The 25,758-nt window shown below is 40.0% G+C and overlaps 1 protein-coding gene and 1 pseudogene across 6 annotated transcripts in view; both read right to left on the bottom strand.

The window, feature by feature from the left end:
* DCX (doublecortin) overlaps nt 1-25,758 on the bottom strand; it is a 391,029-nt gene that overhangs the window by 54,882 nt on the left and 310,389 nt on the right. The gene's annotated exons all lie outside the window — the stretch shown is intronic.
* Nucleotides 7,158-7,335, bottom strand: LOC138931284 (U2 spliceosomal RNA; annotated as a pseudogene).

Raw genomic sequence — 25,758 nt, 5'->3', positions numbered from 1 at the left:
AGAAAAAATATCTTAAAAGGGTTATTAGAATATTGTTTATGAATACTCAAGAGAAATTATGATAGTAGACACAAACAGAGGTTGACACAAGCTATGCCCACTTTACTTTTCTTTTGATAAAGTAGGCATCTCAGGGTGTGGATGCAAAAATACATTTAAAAACATACTTGAATACTGACTATGCCCTGGGCCAGGGCTGGCAAAACATTGCCTCCTGAGCTCATGGCTCATGCCTCACAACACTCTTGCACTGAGTTCCTACCCAACCTCACAGTCTTCCTCAGTAGATAGTCACCACAGTCCACCTGCTGACCCAGACTCAGGTCCTGGGGATGCAAAGAATATATAAGACCTGAAGGAATTCATAAAATAGCAGAGGAAGTATGTTATTTAATATAATTATACTGTATAGAAATGGGGCCTGTCAACACTGCTTAAAGGAGGAGGAATTTGGACATAGTAACATTTTACAGTGCTCAGCCCCTCAGTCATGTCAATTCTTCATGACCCCGTGGACTGTAGCCCATGAGGCTCCTCTGTCCATGGGATTTTCCTGGCAAGAATACCGTAAGTGGGTTGCTATTTCCTCCTCCAGAGGATCTTCCCCACCCAGGGATTGAACCCACATTTCCTGTGTCTCTTGCATTGCAGGCAGATTCTTTAGTGCTGAGCCACCTGGTAAGCCCCAACACTTCACAGAGGAGGTAGCAATTGAAATGGGTCTCAATAGATGAATAGGAATTCTCCAGGTAAGGGAGGAGAAATGCCACAAAAATAAAATGTGAGTCTGAAGTTTTTGAAGTTAAGTCTTGGTTATGTATTTGTTGGTAAATTGAAGAACTGGGGGTTGAATATCAGTACGAGTTAAAGTCTTATGTCAAGGGCCTTGCCAAAACAGATTGATGTTGGATGACAGAATCAAGATTTAGAAAAAAGTTTAAAGGCAGGACTGATGGGCCAAAACAAAGGATTTCTAACACTCCTTTGAGTTCTAAGAGAGAGTATATTTAAGGCATTTAATAAAGTTCCATGTTTAAATCTCCAAATTCAACAGTATAAGATGGAACAAAATGGATTTAACAGTGGCCCTAGGATTTTAGTTGATCTTAAGGTTAATATGAGTCATTACAGTGGGGGATGGCTAATAGTGAGGAATAGTATGACATCATTAAAAGATCTATGGAATGGAAGTTAAGAGACCTAAAGTTTAGTTCTATCAGTTTTGCTAAGTAACTGTGTGGCCTTAGTGAGTCATTTCTCTTCTCTAGTCCACATCGTCTCTGAAGAAGGTGGACTCAATTCATGGTTTCAAATGTTCTTCAGACTCTCAGGAATCTCCTTGGGCTGGCTACTTGGGAAACAAGAAGGAAGTTGAAATGATAAAGGTTCTATAACCTCTCACCCTCCTTTTGTTTCAACAAAGAGAAACTTCACAGTTAGCTGTTTTAAGGATTAGGGTTCTGGCTAAGACTTCATTTATAAAAGGATTCCATTGCAATAAATAAATAAATAAAGCATTTAGCTTTAACATTGCAATGCATAGCTTCTCTATGTTCTGCAAGGGTCAGACAATATCTGAACTCTCTTCCAATTTCGACATTATGCTTTAAGAGGGACATTTACAAAATGGAGTGCAATTAAGGAAAGATGACTCAGGGTGGGAAAGGTGTATATATTGAAAATAATTGAGTTGCTCTTCTTGGAAAACTGAAGATGTAGAGAGTATGATAAACATACTCAAATATTTGGGTGGTTATCCTATAGAAGAAGGAATTATCTTATTCTGTTTAGTTCTAAAAAATTGAACTGGAACTATTGGACAAAAAAATTTCAGAAGAGATTTTGACTTATGAGAAGCAACTTTTAAACATGTAGCTTTACAAAATAATGAGATTACAATAAGAGTAGAAAATGAGGAATAAATTTTACAAAATAAGAGAAAAAATTATCACTGTTTTCATACTGTATGATTGTCTACTCAGAAAATTAACTACAAACCATTTGCTCCAGAATGAGAGTTCAGCAAGGTGGCCACAAACAAGATCAATTTACAAAAATAATAGTTTTCTGGACTCCAGGAATAGTCATTTATAAACAGTTATAATAAAAGCATTCCACTCACAAAAGCAAGCAAAATTATAAGATACCTTGATATCAGAGGATGAGATGGTTGGATGGTATCACCTACTTAGTAACAGAACAACAACAAAGAATAAATTTCAGAAATGCATTGGACTTACTTGGGTTGAAAACTATAAAGTCTTTATTGAATAAAATAAGAGATTTTCATTTAAAAATAGGTTTTAAACATTTCAAATCTCCCTAAATATAGATATAAAATTCAAAGCAATGCAAATAAAAGTCTCAATAGAACATTTATGAAAATTGACAAACCAATTCTAAAGTTCATATAGAAGATAAAATGTACAAGGATAGCAAATGATACTGGGGGGTAACTCCCAAGAAGTGGGGACTTATAATATCAGATGTCAAAATAGACTATACTATTTGAAATAGGGTAATATTAGGACAGGAACAGAGAAATTAGTATATAAATGGAACTTATAGATGAATTGATAGTTAAGATGAAATTTCTTATCAATAAAGAAACAAGTAATTATTTCATAAATTTGATTGAGACCTTGCCTATCTATTTGAAAAAAGGTAGACCCTTCCTCCCAGCTTACACCAAAAATACACAAAAAAGATGAACATAAAAGAAAAAAAATGTTTGAAGAAAATATAGAAGAATACTTTTTATCATCTTTGGGTAAAGAAGGCCTTCTTCAACAAGACCCAAAACACAGTAGCCATAAAATAGAAACAATAATAAATTTGATTTTGCCAAAATTAAAATATTTTAATTTCATTTTCTACAAAAAAATACATAAATAAATACAAAATTCTATTTATGCTTTAGGGTTGCTTCAATCACCCAGAAATGATAATGAGCTAACATATTATGTGTTTTTTTTAGACAATGAAAAGCAATGAGTTTCTTGCTTGGGAGATGTTCAAAGTTTAAAAGATAACTTACAATAAGAAGAGGTTTTGTTTTGCATGGAAAATGAAAGTGGGTGATGAGTAAAGTCTTTGGCCCTAAAAAGTTTCATGCTTCTAAGAGGGGAAATTGTCAGTATCTTTAAAATAGCTAGACTTCAAACTCTTGCTTTTATTTCTATACCTTTTGAAGTTTGGTTTTATTAATTTCAGCTAAGCTCTTAAACTGTTATTATAAACCCAATCTTCAGGTCCATTGGGAACTATCTCCTTTTAAAATGTGAAACATAAACCAATCCCAAATACCCAGCTAAGGAAATAAACAAGTTATTTTCCATCAAAGGTTCATTTGTAGCTTCTTGTTTCCTCTATAACTGATTTCAAATCATTTGTACCTTTCATTTACAGCAAAATTTACAGCTACAATACACAATGCTAATCCAGGGTTTACCCTTATCATATCTGACTTGTTTTTGTCCCTCAGTGAATGATGGCAAACATGAGCATAAAAATGAAATTAGTGATAACCAAGCCAACTGCTTTATCTACGTCTTGAGTTTAAGGGATTAGCAATGGTCTCCCTGGAAATCTCTGGGTTTTATGAAAAAGAGGTATTCCAGTCAGTAGCCAACCGTGGAGGTGCTGTGGTAAAAACATTCATGATTTCAGCTTGCTCTTCATTTCTGTATCAGGATCCTGGGTCATATGGGAAAGGCTAGGGATTCAGTTAGAATCTTCTTTTTTCTGTCAATGGGACAGAAACATAAGAAAGGCCTTGCAAGAATTCACAGTAATAGATAAGAGGTCAAGAAAAGGATTGTGGAAAAAGAGCAGGGTTTGAAGAGGTAAAATGGAATGGTTGAGAAGAGGTGGAGAAAGCATCACTACTTCATAAGAATTCTCTAGAATCAAAGTTTGAGTCAAAGTTTGTTCAAAATGCCATCTTTGTTCCATTTCCAGCATCTGCATTACCTTTCATCCTTTTCTCCTTCTGAGTCAATTCTCTTTGAGAGACACTGAGTGATATTTTGGCAGATTTTAGGAATAATTATGATACAAGAAATGTACTGGTATGTCCTTGCTTCAATTTTAATGTAAATATAGTTCCCTGGGGTATTCAGTCCCTACCTCCACTGGCCATCTCAGCTATACAACTTGCAGGCACAATTTTACCCTCAGGCCCCAAGGAGCAAGATAGGCTTGTGCCTGCTAATGAGATTTGTTGTGGAGAAGACAGTGGCGTTGAGATCACAGGAAAATAGTAAACTATCAAAGGTAGGCTTCATTCAAGATCACTCACAACCTTCCTAGATGAAAGCACTATTGACAAGTTAGGGGATGACTGTGGCAAGTGCGTACGTGCTTAGTCACATCAGTTGTGTCCGATTCTCTGAGACCCCATGGACCACAGCCCTCCAGGCTCCTCTGTCCACGGGATTTTCCAGGCAAGAATACTGGAGTGGATTGCTATTTCCTTCTCCAGTGATAAAGTATGAAGTGAGTGAAGTGAACTTGCTCGGTCATGTCCAACTCTTTGCAACCTCATGGACTGTAGCCTACTAGACTCCTCCATCCATGGGATTTTCCAGGCAAGAGTACTGGAGTGGGTTGCCATTTCCTTCTCCAGACTGTGGCAAGGGACAACCTTATACAAAGGCAGACTCACAGGGTGAGATGTCTCCCTGGGATGCGAGTAGAGAGATGGTAAGATGCCCTACCTTTGAAAAATGCCTCTTCCCACGTATGTGTTCATGTTTAGTTCCTCAGTCATGTCTGACTTTTTGTGACTCCATGGATTGTAGCCCACCAGGCTCCTTTGTCCATGGGATTTTCCAGGCAAGAATACTGGACTGGGTAGCTATTCCCTTCTCCAGGGGGTCTTCCTGACTCAGGGATCAAACCCAGGTCTCCCAATTTGCAGGCGGATTCTTTACTATCTGGGCCACCAGGGAAGCCCCTGCCTCTTCATATACTCCTGCCTGAATACCTGGCTTTTCTTCATTTTAAAAACATCTGAATCACAACTTTTTGGCTTTTTAAGTCAAAAAATTATCTTTAGCACCTATGTGGTAGATGCCTGCCAAGTGCCGGGGTACACTGATGAACAAAAACAGACATGGGTTTGGGCACTCATGTTACTTACATGCTGGGAGGGCAAACATATTGATTAAATGGCCACCCAAACAAATGGAAAATTACAACTGTGGTAAGGCTACCAAGGTGAGCTACATGACGCCTATACAAAGGAACATAATTTACACTACTTGTCTACCTATCTACCTTCTTATCTGACTCCCCCATCCCCTGCCACTGACTTAGAAAAGAAGACCATCACCATAGTAGTTGACGGTAAGGAAGAACTTAACCTGCCTAAACTCAGACAAAGGTGCAGAAGTCCTTCCCCTTCCCCTAATACCTCTTTGGAACTGGTGAGAACATCTGCTCCATCACAGATACAAGCCAACTGGGAGACTGATAAGGCAGAAGATGCCATGTACATGTGAGACAGAAGGATGGCAGCCAAGCAACATGTTGGTAGTGGTGATTTGAAGTGGTTTGTATTCACAGTCCCCTGGCAAAGATCAGGACCCCAGTGGACAGAGTAGGAGGGTGTATGGGATAGAGCAACCAAAAGAGCAAAGAGGACCACTCAAGAGCCAGTTTTGGCTGAGACTCTGGAACCCTCATTTGGTGATCTTGAAATTCACTAGGACTAATCATTCATCTTCTTCGCCACAAGGGCCATAGCTTACAAGCACTCTGGTTTCAAATAATACTCAAGAGTTTTGAAGATGCTGTACATCTAATTTTATTCCTTAGTCAGTATATATCAGATGTTATACTTTTCCTGCTTTTCCTTGCCACATTTCTTTCAGTTTATGCCTGAGGGTGGGCAGGAAACTCGTTGATACAACTACTTATTGGGAGTGGTCACAATCACCCCACCCCATCTTTGGTTTTCTCATGTGGGCTAGACAACAGATGTTCTTAATGAAGATTAACTGAAATTTAATGGTCCTAATTGCCATTTGCACGGGCAGCAGATAACATTCAGTTCACACGCTGCCTTTCATGCTCCTTTATGCTTCATCACATATCAGATTTGTATTTGACTGGAGCGAATCTGACTGGCAGTACCTGCTGGCTACTCAGTGTCAAGATGCTGGCATAGCAAAGGCTCACAGTCCAGGGAAACACAGAACTGGGGTGAGAATGGGCTTTGCTAATTTGTTTCCTAATATAGCTATGCTCTTGAGTTCTCAGTAATGGCAAAAAGGGGTCATTTTGGTCTGGATCTGTGTTAGGGAGAAAGGACAGACAAGACACTCGGTAGACTGATTTCTGTGTTTTTGTGCAACTTGATCCTGCTCTCTTCTGTTTTTTAAAAAAAACTATTGGAAAGGTCTTATAAAAGTGAGCAAGGGATGTGAACATCACTGAGGAGAATATATGATAGATTCAACAAATACATGAGGAAGATGCTCCATCTCAGCAGTAACCAAGGAAATCCAACTTAAAACTAAAACAAAAGAATTACACTATTTCTCAACTATCTGATTGGCAAACATGAAAAACAAACTGTCGGGATGGCCAAAAGTTTCATTCAGGTTTGAACCCAAAAAATATCAAGTGTTAGTGAGGTTTTCAGGAAATTAAATTTGTTGGCTCTCTGAAAGGCAATTGCTTGTAACTGATAAAACTTTAAATGTGTGTTTTTTCCATAACCCAGCAATTTTTATACCCTTTTGGAAACCCTGGCAAGCATGTTCAAGGAAGCATGTACAATGCAGCATTTGTCATAATAACCCCAGACTGGAAGCAAACTAAATGTTTTTTCAGTAGGGAAATGGATAAACTATAGAATACTATGAATCTGTAAAAACCAATGACACAGTAGATATATTTCCATAGTTACACACAATATATGTATAAAAGTATAGATAAAGCTCTGAAAAGTTGTAGCCACAAAACTGGTGATCTCTGGGAAGGGGTCTGAGGTGGAAGAAACCAGATTGGTCAAAGGCATCTTCACAGTTTTATCTTTAATACTGTAATATTTTACCAGCACAATGTATCAATATTATTTATGTAATTAAAAATCAATTTAAAATTTAAAAGCAACATAGTTATGTTAAAGACTGGCAGACTGTCCCCGGAGAGGATGCACCATTCCTGGAAGTACTGAAATGCCAGGCTGATGCTTGGAGTGGATGGAGCAACTCCCTGCTCCAAAAATCCATTTAATATACTGTCCTCAGATAGAGGACATATCAGGTATTAAACTGATAAGAGAAGATACTACTCTTGATCTTATTCAAAAGACTGATAAGCGATCCAGTATCTTTTTAATATTTCATATAGTTGTGATCTATAATCTGTATCCTGTGCCTCTAATACAGTCATCTGCGTTGGATAATTTTCTGCTGTGCAGGGCTGTCTTGTGCATTGTAGGATGTCTAGCAGCATCCTCAACCACTATCTACTAAATGATAGCAGCACTCCCACAGTTGTGGCAATCAAAAATATGTTTAGACATTATTAAATGGCCCCTAGCAAAATTGTCCCTGGGTTGGGAACCATTGATTGAATACATAATTAGCATAATGCCATGAAATGAATCTTCATAACCTATCCTATGTTTCCAAACTTAAATCCAGTGAGTTGTCTCTATTCTGTTCTCAGCTCCCTGGCCTGTGGATTTCAACCCTGGCCTTTAGAACTTGACCTTGCTCTCTGACTGCTCCTTTTCTAGGTAAGTTGACTTGGGACTCCTTAAGCCAGAACTATACTCTAACTTATCACAACTAAAGCAATTAGACAGTAAAAGCCAAGTCTCTTCCCCTGACATCTGTGGACTAATGTTCAGCTCATGGGACAGGGAACAGGGAGAGCAATCAGGAAACCCAATAAGACTGTAGAAAGTAATCAGTCCAGAGACACAGCTGTGGGTCAAAACCACTGGGCTAAGGGCCAAGGCTGAGAAGAGGAAGCCAACTAGATTTTACCCCAGAATCAGCTCTCAGAACAATCAGAAGCATGGTTCCCTGGCTAACAATGCTTGACTCTTCCTGTCTGTTTTATTTAGATATTTTCCAGGCCCCCGGGGCATAATCAATTCAGAGACCATGGAAGGGATGGCATCTGTGCTTATATTCCAAATCGATAAGGAGAGGTTAATGCCAGAAGTCAGGCTTACTCTATAAAGACACATTTACTAAGCACCACGTATCAAACATTGCTAGGCGTTGAGGATGCCAAAATGACTCTGAATTGCTTTTGTCTAAAATCTGTTTGCCACGTGATCGCCAGAAAAAAACATCTCTCAGGAATCAAAATGTAAATCTAGTGAGAGCTCCCTTCAGTTTGAGCCCTTAATTAGACCACGTATCACCAGTATTTCACTTTGCCTCTTACAAGGGCCTGGGGAGTGAAAATTGCATTATGAGGTTCTGTGGCTCCGAGACCCCAATTCAAAGAGAGGACTGAGTTCATTTCCAGAGCATAGGGAGGGTGGTATCAGATTTCATCCTGTTAGCTCACAACATGGAAATTGGAATTTCCTGCTCCCTACACTCCAAAAGTGCTCATGTGGCCCAGGTTTCTGCAGCTCTGAGTGAAGTTGGAGGAACCTCCTCTTGTGTCCCTGTCTGTCTGGCCCCTCTCTCCGGTGCCCCAAGGGAGTGCAGACAGGTTGAGCACTTTATTTCCTCAGGGGCTGGATCACTTCCCTGTCTGCCCATCTGGCCTTTTCCTGACAAGATGTTCCCTGACAATTTGAGATCTGCAGACACAAAGGAAACAGAGCCAAGTGAGACTGACCCTGGTGTGAAATCTGGAGAGATGATAAAATATCCTCGTAGCAGGAAAGGGAACGTGGCAGGATACGCCTTGTAAATAACCCACTGTCTTCTACAGAGTGAGATGAGTTCAATCAGGGGAGTTTCCACAATGCTTTCTTGAAATTTGGGGTTTTATTGTACCCAGGGTCAATCGCAGGCCAAATGCTGGACTGCCTCCTGTTGGAGTCCAATAGATAATTCCTTGCTGTGAAATACATATTTAGTAACTGTACTTAATGCCTATTTCCTTTGTCTTCTTGTAGTCTTTCCTTTGTCCTAGGTTTCCCTTGCACTAATGGGGCCTAAGGGAGTCACAAATAACAATGTGCTGTGTAGTAGATTACTCAGTGGCTGCTGGCAGCAGGTTCACGATACTGGGTCCCAGGAATACCCTCTTCTCAATTTATATTTCCAAGTCCAAGAATTACTGGTCACAGTAATCAGGGGAAGCTTAGAGCAAAACTGAGAAAAAGACCAATTTGTTTTGTTAGCCCCCAAACTCCTAGTTGTCATTCCTTTCCTAGGACAGCCATTCTTTTCCTGACTTGAACAAGCCATCCTGTCCTACTCCTAAGACCCTTTATTTATAGCAAGATGTAAACATAATCTTGCTAAATAGCTAAATACATTATTTTTCCTTCCAAGGCATTTCCAAGACATAAGTTGGAGGGTGAGAGAGCTCTTTATTACATTCAAAACCATGCTATTGATACTTGCATGTTCAACTCGCACGAGCTCAGCCTTAGGAATAGGGGATCTAGGTTCCACGCCCTGTCATTTCTGTTTTCTCAAAAACATTTATTGAAGTCATTTATTGAAGTGACCCTGCCATTTATGCTTCATCTGCGACATGCCAAACTATTAAAATTACAGTGGGTTCATGGAAAGCCACATGCGGAGAGACAGGGGTTCTCCCTCTGTGGTTTTGGAACCTTTAGCCACCAGGCTATATTAGATAAGTGTGGTTTTAACTTTGCCTCTTCCAAAACCATAGTCTCCATTTCAATGAAAAAAATATCCATTTTTCTTAGGCCTCAGGTCTTGCAGCTCTCTGTGGAAAACAACAATGGTCCAAGTGGCCTGACTGAATTTAAAGACCTTCCAGAACCACAGGGTAGTGCCAAACCCTACGCTTTATTAATTATGCCATGATTATTTTATCTTAGGGGACCTGACTCTTTTTGTTCACTACATTTGAATATTTCCTGGCTCCTATCAGTCTAATGTTGGAACACGTTGATAATAGTTGGGGTTACTGGCAACTGGATTCAAGAGAGTAGATATGAATTTATGGAGAATTGAAAATTGAAGAATCCCGATTACTACCCTGTATCTCTTGTTTCCATGTTTCCATCCCTGTGGATGGAACCATCTTTTCTCCCTTACATGAGGTTCTCCAAGATTCCCTTGAAAGTGAAAAGCGAAAGTGAATTCGCTCAGTTGTGTCCGACTCTTTGCGACTCCATGGACTGTAGCCTACCAGGCTCCTTCATTCGTCCATGGGATTTTCCAGGCAAGAGTACTGGAGTGGGTTGCCATTTCCTTCTCCAGGGGGATATTCCCAACCCAGGGATCAAACCCGGGTCTCCCACATTGGAGGCAGACCCTTTTACCGTCTGAGCCACCAGGGAAGTCCACTAAGGTTCCCCTGGTTATCTCTTAATCTGTATCTCCTAATGTAATTCATATATTTATGTATTTTTATAACAGCTTTATTGAGAGATAATCCACATGCTATTCAATTACCCATCTAAAGTATACAATTCAGTGGGTTTAACATAGTCACAAAGCTGTGCAACCATGACCACAATCAACTTTAGGATACTTCCATCACTCCAAAAAGAAACCTTAGGGATTTCCCTGGTGGTTCAGTGGCTAAGACTCTACACTCCTAATGCAGGTAGCCCAGGTTCAATCCCTAGTCAGGGAACTAGATCCTACAGGCTGCAACTAAGACCCAGTGCAGCCAAAAAAATAAATGATAAAAATATTTAAAACCAAACAAAAGAAACCTTGTACCTATTAGCAGTCACTCTCAAAATCCCTCCAACTTCCCCAGCCCTAGGCAACCAATCTATTCTTTCTGTATACTAGTTCCATATATTTTAACAAGAACTTTTAGAAAACCTGTATTATCCAAGGGAATGACTCCCAAAGGGGTACTTTCTGGTGTGTGGCAGGTCCACAAAAGGAAGCAGGTGGCACAGTGGTGGCCCTATGGTTGGCACATGTCAAATCGCACCCATTTCCAAGAGTCAAAGGTAGTGGGAAAAGGTACCCTGACAGCTCAAGCCAGCACAGCTGGAGGATCCCTCTCTTTGGCCCAGTTTCTTCTCGTAGGTCCTGGGTCTTCAATCCTTTACCACAAAGCTTCCTTTCTGACAAAGGAACAGGTAAAGTGCCCCCCAAACGCCCACCACATACACACTCACCCTGCTCCAAAGATTTCTAACAAGAAACATTTTAAGTGATCCTGCTGCCATCCAAGGGGTAAGAAGTATATTTTGGGAAGATGCATCCAGTTTAATGATACCCATTCACATAAAAAGATGCCAAAGGACATTCCTTTCTGACCTTAAAGAGGTTCATGACAGTGCTCTGCCCCAGTAGATACTTTCCTCTGTTGTTCTAATAGCCAACGGTTTTTCAGAAGCGCAGAATCTCAGACCTCACCTCAGACTTCCTGAATCAAAAGCTGCACTTTCACAAGATTCCTATTTGACTCATAGGCACTTCTGAGAAGCACGGGTCTACAGCAGAGTTTTTCAGCCTTAGCACTACTAACGTTTGAGACCAGATAATTATTTCTTGCAGGGGGTGGGGGAACTGTCCTATGCATTAGAGAGTTTATTAGTATCCCTATACCTACTGGATGCCAGTAGCACCCCTCCCACCACGTTGTGACAAACAAATCTCCAGACATTGCCAAATATCCCATTGTTGGGTGGGGAGGGGGGAATAGATTACCTCAGATTGAAAACCACTGGTCTATAGCATGCTTTATTAATTTTCAGTCATTCAAGTATAACCTTCAGAATTTTTTCCATCTCCACATACACTTTTTTAAAAACTGACTATTTTTTGTCCATAGAAATTAGCCTCATCCTAAATAGTAATAGTGATGAAATAATAGGACAGATGTGCCATTTTTTCTAGTACATCTAAAGCCAAATATAGCTATTAGAATTTGAAATGCTTATCTAGGAAACCCATAAATAAATCATGCATCATGGGTGGAGTGTCTACCAACTTTTAGAAACCCTGGCCCTGAGTATAGTTGTGGAGTAGGGCAGGTCCAAGGCATTGGACAAATTTGGGTTGCCAGGAATGTTAACAGGGTACATAGTGCTTGGAAGTAGAGAGAAGCCATTAAAAGCAAATTTATTTCTCTACTCAACTTTGTTTCTGGTCAGGCCAAAGTAGTAGGTTTAGCTATTAGAACATTACACCTACCTAGATTATTTTAGAGACTCCAGGAGTAGCCGTTTTCACTTGATCTAGCATATGGCTAACTTCATTTCCCTCCAAACTACTGGTGACTACACTGGTTCCCCAAATGACTCCACTATAGTCTGAGACAAATTTCACACAATGCTTCTTTGGCCATATGTCAGTCTAATTAAAGAGTCTGTGCTTCTCCTGGCAGAACTGCCTTTCATATTCAGGGGAGATAATAATCCCATCTTTGAGCTGCATCAATGATAAAATGACCTGGTTCACTGCTTCTCAGCTGAATCAGCAGCCTGTGACCCCTGGCACATTGATTGCAGAAGGAAATATTTTTATGTGACTTTAACGTATGGGTCATTTACAACATGAGTTCCTTCCCACATAAAAGCCATTATAGATCCATGAAACTTGAACAGGGGGAAGGGAGAGGTGACAGAAAGGGAAAGAAAGGGGAGGTGAGACACAGAGAGAAAGAGAGAGAGAGAGAAATTCTATGTAGGGTTGGCAGCAAATATATGCTCAGTGCACTTAGGAAAGCCCACAGGCTGAAACTCTGGGATTCTGGGGTTTCTGCTCCTGCTCCTCTAGAAGAGACCTAAATGATATTTGTTGATAACACAATCTCCCACCAGCTCCTTAAAAATAAGAGGCGGCAAGACAAGAGCTAAAATCCAAGCAACTTTGGGCTAACTTTTCTATGATCCCACAACCTGTGTTCAGCTCTAAGTGTCTGGTCTACCACTTAGCCAGAAGTTGAGTGTCTGCCTCTCCAGCAGCTGCAAAGTAGAGGCCTTGTTGTTGCTGTTCAGTTGCTCAGTTATGTCTGACTCTTTGCGACCCCATGGACTGTAGCTTGCCAGGCTCCTCTGTCCATCCCCAACTCCAAGAGCTTCTCAAACTCATGTCCATCAAGTCGATGATGCCATCCAACCATATCATCCTCTGTCGTCCTCTTCTCCTTCTGCCCTCAGTCTTTCCCAGCATCGAGATCTTTTACAATGAGTCAGCTCTCTGCATCAGGGCAGAACCTGGGGCTATGATCTAGTGGATGGGAGTGCATGGGAGAGGAAGGTGGCTTCTACCTATAATTTACCTGATGCTCTTCATTATAGTTCTTCCCAGTGCTGCTTTCTGTTAGAGGAAATGTTTGCAGTTAGGGATAGAGGGTACAGAGTGGAGATATACAAGAGAGAAGGAGGGATGGACTATCACTGACTGACGTTATCAGGATGCTTTCAGTTTTGAACCCAGGGACACTTATTGTGAGTTGGCTTTGAGAGTCCAGAGTACACTGTTTGTTTTAAAGGCCCTTGAGATTCATCTTGAGAGTTTTTTTTAAAAAACCTACACTTGGGCTCCCTACTCCAGACTAACTTACTTCTGAAACTGAGGGGATCCTATTCATCAGCATTTTTAAAAAGCTGATTCTAATTTATTTTTCCAATTTTTCTAATTTATTTATTTATTTTTCTAATTTATTTTTATTATGAACATATTCAAATACATAATAGTCTGTGTCTCCTAGATCCTATAATCAGCATTTGCTATATTATTTTAACATATACCTGTCCCTCTATCAACCCATCTTATTTCTGGATATGTTTCAAAATAGGCTGTAGACACTTCACCCTTAAATACTTCTGTAAGCATATAATTAATTAGAGTTCAATATTTGTTTCATTCAGTGAAATGTACAGATTGTAAATGCACCACTTGATGAGTTTTGACAAATGCATGTACCTTTTATCAAGATAAAAAAAAACAAACCATGAATCTTCCCAGTGAACACTCACCCCCACACCTGAGGGGCCATCAGTGTTCTGTTCTGATTTTTTCCAGATGATTTCAATTTGTAGCTGAGGTGGAGAACCCCTTAAGGACAGACACAAATTCCAGCTCCCCAGCCCTTTGTAATTGCATCAGTAAGAGCTTATTAGCTAATAGCGCTGGAGTCAGCTAGCTTGAGGGCAAGTCTGGCTCATCCAATTGCTATTTGTGAGATCTCAGGCAAGTTAACCTGTATGAAGCCCTGTTTCCTCACCTATAAAATAGGGATCATAATAGTAGCTATCACACCAGGTTGATTGGAAGACCTAAGTGAGATAACATAAATAAATTAGCAATAAAGTTAATGTTAATTAAGTTAACATGCTTACAATTGGCTAGGCACTGAGCTAATTGCATGGATTATCTCATCTAATCCTCCCTACTGTTAGGATCCCCATGATAGATAGGAAAAGAGGCTTATAATGGGGAAGTACCCTGCCCAGAATCACACAGCTAATACTTGGAAGAGCCGGAATATAATCCCAAAGTGCTTTGATCTCAAGGATCAGACTCCCACACCGTTAACTAGTACACTTCTGCCTCTATGCCTCACACACATAGTAAGAGCTCAAAAGTGCTGTATGTTGTATTGCACATCGTATCATATAGATTTACCATTTATATTGTGTTCAGTTACAGAGTCCAAATGAAGGAATGGAAGCTTTGACCCAAGCACAGAAAAAGCTTAAATATCTCATCAGCCGAACGTTGCTGGTCCACACCTTGGCATGATCATCTGTATCTATTGTGTTCCTAATAATGTCCTTTCCATGGTGACTCCGAGAATCATCAGCAATAAGACCAGCCCCTGTACTGAACAACACACAAAGGTCCTTGTGAAAACATCCCTCTGGAAGAAAAAACTAGGGGAAGCACGTTTTTTCCCATTAACACATTCAGCTCCCTGGCGCTCTGTTCTGCAGCTGTCTGAGTGCTGCAGTCGCTCAGACAAAGAGCTTGCTGGAATATCAGTGACATCATCCACTTCAGCTCTGACAGACTTGCCAGGAGCTGCGTGATTAACATCTCCACGGTACCAGAGAATAGGCAGGGCTCACTTAAGCTACACTATGCTACTCTTCCTCCTAATGAGAATCCTATTAAATTGGACACTTATCCACACCCTATTCAAGGTGGCTTTTTATGTGCAAACAGAGCCCATTTTCTTCCAAAGTAAGGCAGCATCACACAGAGCATCTTACTCCTCAGTCTTCCTTATTGGGCCACTCCTTTCTAACAGGCTGGATGATACTGGTTGGTTGGCAAAGGGAAGAGAGTGGCATGCTCTGGGCAGGGAGCAGATGGGTGTCTAGTAGTCAGCTCTGTAGCCGAGCCTTAAGAGGAAGCACAGTGACAGCTGAAAAGAGAACAGTACATCTTTTATCACCATCAGAAATCCTATGAATGGCTATTAAATCTATTTCAAAGCTTTGGAAGCTCTGTTCAGCAGGCAGGCAGCAAAGGGAGGGGGAACAAGATGAGAAAGGGTGCTAAAACTTCAGGTTTGGTGCTCCTTTGGAATCTCAGATTGCCAGGCTTCTTTTAATCATGTGATGGCTATGAGGGACCCTTCCACCACGGAAGGGAAATAGCTGGCAATTTAGTTAAACAAGTGCCTGGGGTTATGATGAAGTCAGCAATGAAGAGGTTCTTTCCAATAGAGGAAAGCTGATAACAATGCAATGAAGTGAGATTCTCTGTTAGGAAGGTCAGTGTTCCATTATCACAACACCCACGGAGTTAATGTCCCCAGAGAATCATTACTGTGTATTTGATACAAGTTATTGAACTTGTGGAGAAAACACACCAAGGCTGGCCTTTCTAGCCAGTATCCTATTATCCTTCTAGTCCCAAAGCGGCTGAGCATTCCATTTAATTATAGAGCTGTAGGAACACAGGGAACAAGTTCAAGACACCAGAAATACCTTCCCTGGTTCCTAGTTGCATGTGCTGCATGCTCAGTCACTCTGTTGTGTCTGACTCTTTGTGACCCTAAAGACTGCAGCCTGCCAGGCTCCTCTGTCCATGGGATTTCCCAGGCAAGAACACTGGAGTGGGTTGCCATTTCCTTCTCTAGCGGATCTCCCCAACCTAGGGATCGAACCCATGTCTCCTGCATTGGTAGGCAGATTCTTTACCACTGAACCATCTGGAAAGCCCTCCTGATTCCACAGAAGGGGAAAAAAAAATAGTTGTGTGAGTTTTGACGAACAAAACTGACTCAGTCCTTTAGGAAATTTTGCCTGTGTGGATACTCTGACCTTCAATCCAAGGAGTCACATATCTTAGGGAGTGGTCTAGTCCTCTCTCAAGGTTATTAGTACACAACAATGGTGTGTGCTGAGCCAAGAAATAGGAAAAACTAGTTGTATTTACTCTTGTTTCTAGGAAAAATTGTGGTTTCTGGGACAAATATCTCAGACTTGCTAAGAGCTAACATTAGGCAGCATCAACTCCTGGCTGAAAAGAGAGTCCAAACTACCATGCATGGCCTAATTGGATCCAGGACCCTCAGAAGTAAAACAAATTTTAAAAATCAATAATAATATTAATAGATGCCAATTTTGAGTGCCTACTATACACCATGGACTCTATGACAGCTATGTTTAATTATCACAAGAGACTTCTGAAGTAGGAATAGTGTCTGGGATATTGTAATTACTCAATAAATACTACCTAGTATTATTGTATTTTATAGATGATAAGACTAAGGCTCAAAGAGGCTTAGTAACTTTCTTAGGGTGACAATCTATAATTGACTGTGACACTTTAAAGAGATTTGGAATTGGATACATCCTGCCTTATTCTCTCCTAAACAAACCCAGGCTCATTAGAGTAACAGCCATGGGCTCCTTGCATCTGCCCTTTTCCTACTTTGATCTCTGATTTTAGAGTCCATAACATTACACTGAAATTTGAGAGTAGATGCCTATGTGGGATATATCACCACTATGGACACAAAGGAGTTCTCTCTCAAAGTTATTAAAGTAGTGCCTATGCTATACTGAGAACCCCAAAGGAGGCAAAGAAACCAAGGTCCATTGGGCAGGCTGGGAAAGAGTGTTAGGGTTAGGCTAATCCCCTCTACAGTCATTATGTGATTCCTACTATCCACCCACTCAAGCATAGCCCAGAGTAGATTTAAGAAGCTTTCTGTGAATAGCCTACGCAGCACTAAGGCAGCATTCTTGAGTTTCCTTACCCTTCAAGTTGATTGATGGTTAAAATGATTTGTGAGTCCTACTCTTGATTGCTAACTTCATATCTTAGGGTCCCTCCACTCATTTATATTTACAGTTCAGCACCTGGAAAATGATCTGTTGCTCTTAAGTAAACACACACTTTACACAGAGTCCTCTCTATCAGAATAAAATATAGTTACCCGAGCTAGGAACACCTTTTTCTGCTACTCACTGGAAAAACACCAGGGAAAGGCACTGGCCTATAAAACAATGTAATTGCCTTGGTCATCTTGACTAAGTGGCATGATGTGATTATCAAATTCATTAGGTTGTCTCCAGTGGGAAATGAAACAAATGACAGACTACTACAACAATCCAATTTCTCCTACTTTGCCTACACTTGCCACAAAGATTTCCAAAGTTAGAATTGACAACAATATTCAGCACCATGGACAACACCACTAGATGTTAACTGTGAGAAACAGGGTATGGGACACATTTTAGCTCCCTGAGTTTCTCTTTATTCTGCTTGTCTCCCTTAGCAATCAGGTATTTAGAAAGATAGTGGAGTGGGTTTGATACTGTTCTATAGGAAGAACCAGGAATGAAACAGGGGAGGGCTTTAGAAAACAGAGTTTTAAGGAAAATATCAGAATTGAAGGCAGCCATGGCTCAAAGAACCAAGTGGATTGAAATGTGTTCTTAGCTAGTTATTCCTGCATTATCAACACTCCCACAGACATAGCCTTTAATCTAGTGATGAGATGGAGCGTGCAAACAGCAATTGGTAGCCTTGCTGATCCTTCCAGAAACCTTCACCTTGACACTGGTCTTTTGGCAAAATGGTCCTTAGAAGTCCCTGCCTAAGAAGGAAAGGGAATGTAAGAAAATAAGAGAGGCTATATAGATTTCTGTACTATGAAATACAGCCCAGACAAACTAATTTGGAATAAACCCCTATGGAGGGTAGGAATGAGGAGAACACGCCATTTCAAATAATCAGCTGACCACTGGGTCTTGCCAAACAGTGAACTGAACTAATGAAAGTGAGAGCTGAAAGGACCTTTATACATTCTCCAGCTCAGTGGTTCTCAAATGTGAGCTTGCATCAGAATCACCCACAGGGCTTTTTAAACCAGATTGAGGGCCCCACCCCTAGAGTTTCTGATTCAGAAGGTATCATGTAATCTGCTAATCTGCACTTCTACAAATTCCCAAGTGGTGCTGATGCTGCTGATGGAGGAGGAGCACACTAAGAAAACCATGTTCTAGTCCAACCTCTTTCAGAGCATAGGAAAGTCAACAGAAGCCCTAAAGAGCAGTGACTTGTCCAAGGTCACACAGCTGGTTACAGTCCATCTACTGAGTCCTACATCCTGGGCCTCCTGATTATCAATCATGTGTTTTTATTTCAGAGCATGACAATCATATTTAGTCACTATAGTAGCATCAAAGGGAAAACTATAAAGGAAGGTGATCACAAGAGAAATGGATTCAGCCTTTTCTTTGCTTCAGTTTCTAGCATACTTGTCAAAGCAGTGCCAAGCCAGGTGTGGGGCTTGACCCTCCATAACAGCATCAGAATGGCTCTCTCTACTTCGATTATTCTTTTGGTATCAACCCCATGCAAAATTCATACCAAATTGATTGTGTACTAGGTAGGATTCCAGATTTAGCAAATAAAAAGACAGTTACATTTGAGTTTTTCAATGTTTATCTTTAACTCAGATTGTAACTGGGTGTTCTGTATTTAATCTGGCAACCTGAATCCTGAAATATGAAACTGCCAGGCAGTTTGAAAAAGGGAATTACCTTCTCAGCTCATGGTTCAACTATGTCCTCCCCCACCCAGATGCTAAGAGTGTAAGAAACACCTGACCCCTCCACCTCCTGCCTCCACCTGCTGCCTGCCAAGCTTGTTGGGGCTCTATTGAGACACAGTAGAAAGGCTGTGATTTGATGAACAGCAAAAAAAGAAAAAAGCAGCAGCAGCTGAACTGGTATCCTCCAGCATTTTTCATTTCTATGAAAAGTTTGATTCTGGTTTCATGCCCTGTGATTAACCAAAACAAGAGGAAGACAAATAAAAATTCTGTACAGCTGTTTCACACTGACAGACCTGACCTTCCCAGCTGAGGGTTCTTTGTGCTGGGAAATTGTTACCTAGCAACCATGCCTTGCAGCTGCCAGACTCCAAACACTGAAAGCATGACTTACAGAAAAGAAGCAAGGAGAAAAAGGGTGGGGTGGGGACTGCTTCAATCTGAGCTTTGTCTTAGGGTCTAATACTATATTCCAGTAAGAGAAGACAAGCAGGAAACGAAACCCCCTCCTGCTGTGATTCAGTTGCCAACCAGGCTGCTTGAGCTCAGCTTCCTGTCACCTCCACCTGCTCTAGCAGTTAACTCTGGTAGGTTTGAGGGAGGAATGGGAATGAAGATGCTTCCCAGAGATGTCAAATATTCTGTGTGGTACACATGGTTCTTACTCTTTGGCAATGGAACACATCTTCAATGCACATTTTTAATAATTAGGCATTTCGTTCTCCTTCCTCATCCTCCTTCCTTCTCCTCCTTCTGTCTCTCTCTCTCCCCTCTCACCCTCCCTCCTTCTCTTTCTTTTAAAATTACAAATAGAGGGGACCTCCATCTTTAATTTTTCTAACTGCAGAAGGTGAAGGATTACTAGTTCAATGAATTTCAAATATTAGCATTTATGTGAGTCATCTGGTCAGCATCTTAAAATGCAGAGTTCTGAATCCCATCCTCTAGCAAATCTGATTTAATAGATTTGGGTGGGGTTCAGGAAATCTGCATTTTTAACAAGTTCCCCACATGGATCGAGACTATGAACAACAAAATATTGGTTAGTGGTGTCTTTGACATACAGGTTTTTCAAAAAAATGTATGCATTCAAACAGTATTCTTCACAACACCCAACAATCTCCTATAAGAGATAACCATCTTCCAACTTCACTTGTCCAATGAGGTAGTGGCTTAGTTTCTGTCTTTAGGCATGGAGGCCTCTTTAGGAGGCTTCACTAGTTTGCCCCTAATACATGCCCAGTTGTCTGTCTCTAAACATCCATTTTGTCTCTGTTGACTGCACTGCCCATTTGAAGACTTCCCGCTGATTACATTGTTCTTCGGTTATTCAGCTCACAGTCCTTTAGTAACAGCAAAAGCAGAAATTCAGATGCAAACATAGACCCCACATGCTAACTCCATCTCAGCTGTTCCATCTCACTCCCATAGGTGTTCATGTAGTAGATTTCTATTGCTGTATAATAAATTTAGCAGCTTTAAACAACACCTACTCATTATCTCACATTTTCCCAGGGATCTGGAGTCCCTGCACAGCTTAATTGGGACCTCTGCTCAAGAGTTGCACAAGGCTGCAATCAAGGTATCTTCTGTATTGCAGCTCTCAGCTGGGTTCTGGGTTCTCTTCCAAGCTCACTCAGGTTGTCATTAGAACAGTTGCTTGTAATTATAAGACTGATGTCCTGATTTTCTTGCTGACTGTCAGCCAGGGAGCACTCTCAGCTTCTAAAAGCCACGTGCTCAATGGGCACTGTCACATGAAATTGGTTTACTTCTTCACAAGCAAAAGAAAAGCTTTCTGACTTCTCCCATCTGTGACATCCAGGCCATTTAATATTTTTACTTCAACTCTGTCATTCTGTGTGACCACTAGGAGTTACTGTGTTTCAAATTTAAAAGAGTGAAGCACTGCATATTGTAATATATAATATTTTAGTTTATAAGAGTACATTGTAATTCATACATGAACTATATTACTGAATTTGAATATTGTAAAAATAGAAACTTATTTTTAAAACTGACAGCTTTAAAGAGAGAAAATTTACATACCATATAACTCACCCATTTAAAGGGTACAATTCACTGGTTTTTAGCATATTCACAGAGTTGTGCAAATACCATCACATCAATTTTAGAATATTCTCATTACCCCCCAAAAGAAACCCCATACCTATTAGCAGGCACTCCTCATTTCTCCCCAAACTTCCAACCCTAGGCAACCACTTACCTACATTCTGTTACTATGGATTTGCCCATTATGGCCATTTTACAAAAATGGAACCATGTAGTTTTGTGCCTAGCTTCCTGAACTTACCATAATATTTTCACAGTTCATTCATGTTATGGTATGTAGAAGTACTTCATTTCTTTTTATGACTGAATAGTATTCCAGTTCATAGATATAGCATATTTTGTTTATCTTTTCATTCATTGATGGGCATCTGAGTTGTTTCCACCTTTTGGCTATTATGAATAATGCTGCTATGAACATTTGTGTCCAAGTTTTCCTGTAAACATGTATTTTCATTTCTCTGGGGGTACTCCCCTAAGAGTAGAATTGCTGGGTCATATGATAACTCTATGTTTCCAGATCATTTCCAAAGTGTATGTGTCATTTTACATTCCCACAAGCAGCTTTTGAGGGCTCTAATTTCTCCATATTCTTGCCAACACTTTTTATTATCTGTCATTTTGATTATTGCCATCCTAATGGGTATGAAGTGGTATCTCATTATGGTTTTAATTTTAATTTCCCTGATGGTTAACGATGTTGAGCATCTTTTCATAGACTTATTGGTCATTTGTATATCTTCTTGGGAGAAATGCCTAGTCAAACCCTTAGCACATTTTAATCAGAGTATTTGTCGTTTTTTTGTTTTTACCATCGATTTGTAAGAGTTCTCTCTATATATTCTAGGTGCAAGTCCCTAATCAAATATATTATTTCCAAATATTTTTCCCATTTTATGAATTATCTTTCCATTTTCTTGATAGTATCATTTATAGCACAGGTTCTTAATTGTGATAAAGCCAAACTTTTCTTTGGTTGCTTATATTCATGGTGTCATAGCTAAGAAATCATTGCCTAATCTAAATTCAAGATTTATATATGTTTTTTACAAAAAGTTTTATATTTTTTACTCTTATATTTAGGCCTTTGATTCATTTTGGTGAATTTTTTGTCTATGGTATTAGATGGGGTCTAACTTTTTATATGTTTATGTTTTACATGGATGCATATCCATCTAGTTCTCCAAGCATCATTTGTTGGAAAGAGTATTCTTTGCTCATTGAATTGTCTTGGTGCTCTTTTTGAAAGCAACTGACTGTTAAGTGTGAGGGTTAATTTCTAGACTCTCCATTCTATTCCATTGATCTACATGTCAGTCTTTATGCCAGTACCACACTGTTTTGATTCATGTAACCTTGTGGTAAGCTTTGAAATTAGGAAATGTAAGTCCTTTCATTTTGTTGTTCTTTTTCAAGATTTTTGGCTACTCTGAATCCATTGAATTTCCAAATAAATTCTGGTATTAGATTATTAATTTCTGCAAAGAAGCTGGCTAGGGCTTCCCTGGTGACTCAGATGGTAAAGAATCCATCTGCAATGCAGGAGACCTGGGTTTGATCCCTGGGTTGGGAAGATCCCCTGGAGAAGGAAGTGGCAATCCACTCCAGTATTCTTGCCGGGAAAATCCCATGGACAGAGGAGTCCGTGGGGTCACAAAGAGTTGGACACGACTGAGTGACTAAGCAGCACAGGATTTTGATAGGGATTTTATTGAATCTGTAGATCAGTTTAAGAATGTCATCTTAAAATTATGCCATCTTTCTCTTTTGAACTGGTTTATAATATCTGGCTCATTCACTGATTATACATTAAATAAATAAAATAGTTAACACGTGTTCATTTCTTTATCTGTGCTAGAGTCCTGACTTTAACCCCTTTTTGAAAAATATCTTTGAACACCTGTAGTTTAGAGTAAGTGTATTTCTTCCATTTCATAGATGTGGGAACTGATGTCCTGATAGGTTAAGCCTCTGACTTACAGCTGGAACCACAGCCTAAAGATAGAACTGCTTCTGAAACCCAGGTTTTCTGACTCCCAGTCAAAGATGATTTCACCAGACCACACTCTCTTCCTTTGTTTCTTAATTTAAAAAAATTAAAATGGCATAAATGATGTTGTTGAAATAATTCTGTTAAGTTTCTGCTTGGAACATAAGTTCTCTTCCCCTGTTTCCCCTTCTCCAAACTCTTTATTAACAATAAGATTTTACTATGCCAATTTTGTGTCCTTATGCTTTATCTGTATATTTATTATAGATGAATTTATCAGGTTTGAAATATTTGTGTAGCATTTGTTTCCTAAATCAAAGGTATCTGGAGATTCCAAAATTTGGTGCAAAGTATTAGACAGAAGACAGTGTTAAATGAAAGTACCAGTGAAGCATTGTCCATGGCACAGGAAACCCCAAAGGAACATACCTCATAGGAGAACTTTAAACATAATTTGGGTGGTGGAGAATTATCTGTGTATAGTGATATGGTGAAAGGTTCTTGTGGTGGTGGTTAGGGAAGCTGTCATGGAAGACTGTAGAATTGTTCTCAAGACTCAAGCAGGAGGCCATTTGTTCTGTTACATGAAGAAGAAAACAACTCTGTCCAGAACATTTCAAAACCATCCTCTTTAGAAAACAAGCTTATCTTATCCTTCAGTTTTGTCTGTTCAAGCAAAATATTTCATTGTCTAGCATTTACTTGCAATAAAAAATGTCTGTGTTGAGATGTAAGTCCCAGTAACTGCTTGTCCAAAGCTGTAAGTCCTCAATATCCACTTACTCTGAAAATCAGGCTCTGTGTCAAGAAAAACAAAATTCAACAAAGAAGAGGCCTCCAGTTTCAGCTTGTATGAGAAAAGATATAAAGTTCTTATTTATAATCCATTCCAAAGGGTTTTTGATGATGAAAGAATATTATGTTTTCCTCATGTAGCCTTTGATTCTTGAAATGTGCATGTAATCCAACTGCCTGCCAGCAGTTGATAAGGCTTCTGATATATATAAATTCAAAACAGAGGAGTTTAGCTATGTCTCTCTGACAGTCACTGTATGCTTTAATTCAAGCAGATGAATAAAACCTGGACAGGTTTAAGATTTTTAAAGAAGGCTTCAGCTTGTTTCACATCTGTGTTTACAGTACCCTAACTAGCATGTAGTGAATATCTGAGATGACTTTTGCTTGATCAGTCAACACGATATGGGGAAAGAGTACTGACCTAGGTGTCAAGAGATCTGGATTCTAGTTATGGCTCTGCCATTAACCAGTTCTGTGACCTTGGGTGAGTCACTTCACCTCACTGAATATTGGAGCCTGCGTCTATCAGAGATAATCCATCGGATAATCCTTGTACACTATCTCACAGAGTTGTTGTGATGATTAAAACAAATAACAGAAGTGAAAGAACCTCTAAAGTATGACGCACCGGACACACTTAAAATGTTTTTATTACTATTAAACTCACATCTTTCATCTTTGGATTTTTCATTATCCGCAAGTCAATCAGTGTGATACACCACATCAATAAACTGAAGAACATCTTTCATCTTTTATCAGTGGAATATCTACTAAAGCTTAAAGACTTAGGTGAACTACTTCAGAATGCAAGATCTAAGAAAAAGGGGCAGGATTTGCTCAGAACCATAAATTTTCAACATACGTGATAGTTTGCAGAGCACTTTCACATACACTATCTCATTTAAGACACACAAAGCCTTATTCATTAGGCAAGGCAACGGAACTCTTCAAGGGCAGAGGATTTATCTTACTCATCCTAATATATTCCCAACATCCAATGGAAGGCCTGGAAAAATCAGTGTTGAATTCATGTTATTATTTCTATCCCCATTTTATAGTTCCAGGAAGAGCTGGGGACACAGCTGACATGTGAACTCAAGTTTTCCAAACCCATTGTGTCACTCCCTTGTACCTTGGATGCATGCATGCTAAGTCGCTTCAGTTATGTACTAATCTGTGCGATGCTATGGACTGTAGCCTGCCAGGCTCCTCTGTCCATGGGATTCTCCAGGCAGGAATACTGAAGTGGGTTGCTGTGCCCTCCTCCAGGGGATCTTCCCAACCCAGGGATCGAACCCTCATCTCTTACGTCTCCTGCATTGGTAGGTGAGTTCTTTACCACTAGCGCCACCTGGGAAGCCCCCCGCCCCCCGTACCTTACTACTAGTATTATTTATAGTAGCAGTTGTCAGACTTTGGGGAAGATCAGAATCACCCACAAAAATTGTTGGAACTCAGATTGCTGGGCCTCACCCCAGAGTTTTGGATTCAGGAGATCCAGAGTGGGAACTGAGAATGTGTTTTCAAACAAGTTCCCAGATGATTCTGACGTTGCTGGTCTAGGAACCACATGTTGAGAACCACTACCCGACAGCCTTGTTTGTTCTTCTGATCAGCAGCATCAGCACCACCTGGGACCTTGTCAGAAGTGCACAATCTTGTGTATAAGTTCAAGTTGGACAAGCACTAGAGAACAATGAGGTCAGTGCCGGCTACACATCAGAATCATTTGAGGAAACAGAATCATTTGAGAATATAGATTCTCAAGCTCCTCCCTG

This window comes from Ovis canadensis, chromosome X, assembly GCF_042477335.2.
Source record: "Ovis canadensis isolate MfBH-ARS-UI-01 breed Bighorn chromosome X, ARS-UI_OviCan_v2, whole genome shotgun sequence".
NCBI lineage: Eukaryota > Metazoa > Chordata > Mammalia > Artiodactyla > Bovidae > Ovis > Ovis canadensis.
Note: the sequence above shows the minus strand (reverse complement) of the source record. Positions and strands in the feature narration are given on the sequence as shown.